The sequence below is a fragment of the Ochotona princeps genome, chromosome 7 (assembly GCF_030435755.1).
Source record: "Ochotona princeps isolate mOchPri1 chromosome 7, mOchPri1.hap1, whole genome shotgun sequence".
Lineage (NCBI taxonomy): Eukaryota > Metazoa > Chordata > Mammalia > Lagomorpha > Ochotonidae > Ochotona > Ochotona princeps.
This window is the reverse complement of record NC_080838.1, coordinates 84585452-84588448: the sequence shown is the minus strand read 5'-3', so window position 1 is coordinate 84588448 and position 2997 is coordinate 84585452.

The following is a 2997-nucleotide window of genomic DNA, read 5'->3' as shown; positions in this document are numbered from 1 at the left end:
GAATGGTATTCATCACACGATATTTTAATGTATTCTCTGGAAGCCATTGTATACATATTATAGAACAAATATGATCAAAGTTCAACCTAAGGAAAAAAGCATGGATAATGGTCAACATGTCCTATACCACAGTGACTGAAAATCTGAAAAAGGGACAATTTTAATGAATTTCATAATTTGCTAGTTTTGTTTCTGGTAAGAGTCCATATATTTCAACAGGGAGTTGCACTGGCTATAAATGTGTCTAAAATAGGACATTTTTCTGAGTTCAATCCGACTTACTGGGTAAGGACGGCCTTCAATTACATATGCACCAGACAGCAGCTTCTGATTAGTACAAAGGTACTTCTTCCTGCCTAACATCATTTCCTAGGATATTTAACTTAAAGATTTAAATATCAGATCTCTCGAAGAAAATTCTGCTTCTTTTAACTATTTTTACCTTGTATTATGGCCTATTTTAAATGGGAGAAAAATAATGTGACCAAAGGTTTGCTATACATTGCACAAAGCTTCCCTTTGGAGAATTACAGCATAATGAACACAACAGGCTTTTCTTAAGTTCTTGAGACTTTTTTCAACTTTAGCAACATTTATACTCTCTCTATATATATATCTATATGTAGATATGCATATATCATATATATGCATTCATTCATAAATAAAAGGAAAGATGAATATATCTGTATTTATGAATGAAGGTGACTTTGTGTAGTTTTTGTTCTTTGTGAAGGATTATGTGAAATACCAGTCAGAGTGATTGGTGATGATGACAGGATGCTAGCAGTGCTGTGTTCTGTGAGCCTGGTGAGCACAGTGAGCACAGAAGGTCAGCCATGCCTGTGTTCTGTGAGCCTGGTGTCCATGTGCTCACTAGTGAGCACACAAGGTCAGCCATGCCTGTGTTCCGTGAGCCTGGTGTCCATGTGCTCACTAGTGAGCACAGAATGTCAGCCATGCCTGTGTTCTGTGAGCCTGGTGTCCATGTGCTCACTAGTGAGCACACAAGGTCAGCCATGCCTGTGTTCCGTGAGCCCAAGGTGTCCATGGTGAGCAGTGGTGACTACAGAAGGTCAGCCATGCCTGTGTTCCGTGAGCCCAAGGTGTCCATGGTGAGCAGTGGTATCTACAGGAAATCAGCTATAACGCTAAGCTCCATTTAGTCAGGCTAAGTTTTCTTGAACCAACTGTGTTTTATAGTACACTGAAACACTTCCAATCAAGACTTCTTTTGTTACCCAGATCCCCAGAACATTCTAGATACTGTCATCAAAGTATATTGCCATGAATTTTCTTGCAGACATGGAGGTTTGCATATGTGCAGCCCTACTAGCTTGACCAGTTTCTTCACAATCTTGACAGTTATTCTGATGCAGTGGACATATCCTACTGAGGACATCAGAGCGCTTCCTACCGAGGTAACCTGTCTTTCCTGTTTAGAGACATTTCTCTTTCAACAAATGATTCAATCAACTACTGCCAGGAAATTCTAAAATTCAGCAAGTGAAAAATCATTGACAGTTTCTAGGTTTTTCAAAGCGTTATCCAGATGTGACCTTAGTCTCTCCTCCTCTGTTGTTTAAGTGCAGACATGTTGGATGGATCTCAGCAAAGAAAACATAAATATAAGAGAAGACAAATTGCTGAATAATCAAACTTGATATTATAAAAATATATACTCAAAATCAGATAAGACTACCTCAAAAAGGTTTGTGTAAATGAATTTATAAATTATTTTTGTGAAAAAAAATTCTTGAGACCAGGTACAATTTTGTAAGAATATTAACTTTCATGAGCTTTTTGAAGGCCCCATCTACTTGGCTTGCTGACTGAATTCATGAGTAGACTTTTATCCCACATTGCTTTGTATTAATATGACAGAACAGATTGCAAGTGGTTCGTACATACAATTATAAGAATGGAATGATTTGTTTTTTTTTACATACTCCTCCTTCCTTAATTTTTTCCAGATTTTTGCAATAACATAATTTTAACAGATTTATGCTTTTAAAGATTTATTTATTCGTAATTTGAAAATCAGATTTACAGAGAGAAGGAGATACAGAGAGAAAGATCTTCCATCTGCTTGTTCACTCCCCAACTAGCCACAAAGGCCAGAGCTGAGCTGATCGGAAGCCAGGAGACAGGAGCTTCTTCCATGTCTCCCTTGCAGGTACAGGGTTCCAAAGCTTTGAGACACCTGCTTTCCTAGGGCACAAGCAAGGAGGTGGAAGGGAAGTAGAGCAGCCAGGACAGGAAACAGGGCCCACACGGGATCCCAAGACATGCAAGGCAAGGACTTTACCCACTAAGCTACAGAGAAAAGAAGATACAGAGAGAAAGATCTTCTGACTGCTGGTTCACTCCTCAAGTGGCTGAAACAGCTGGATCTGAACTGATCCAAAGCTAGGAGCCTCTTCTGGGTCTCCCTTGTGAGTGCAGCATCCCAAGGCTTTGTGCCTTCCTTGACTGCTTTCCCAGGCCACAAGCAGGGAGCTGGATGGGAAGCAGGTCTGCCAGTATTAGAACTGGCACCCATGTGGGATCCTGGCAGGTGCAAGGCAAGAACTTAAGCCACTAAGCTACCGCACAGGGCTCATCAGCTTGTCTGTATGTTTTAAAAGATATTTAAGTGTGTTCAGATTCAACGTTATCACTGCTAAGTGATGACATAGCTCTATAATCTTCTCCCAACTCTCTGCTTTGGGTCTCCTTTGTGATGTTTTATTGGGTTTTCGGCCTTCACCTTTCAGGATTGTGTGCATTGCTATCTGTTTCCGTGTGTGGTACATCCAAGCTTTCATAGGCTTTCCCTGGAGGGTAAGTTATCTCTACCACTGCTTTTTAGGGAGATCTTTCTTTTGCATTCAGAATTTATGAGGTCTTCTCTGGGTGTACTATACTGAGTTTATATTTTTTTCTTTCTTTTAACACTTAGATTATATTTTAGTATCCTGCTAGTCTGTAGCGTTTCTCATGGGAAATCTGCTATCACTC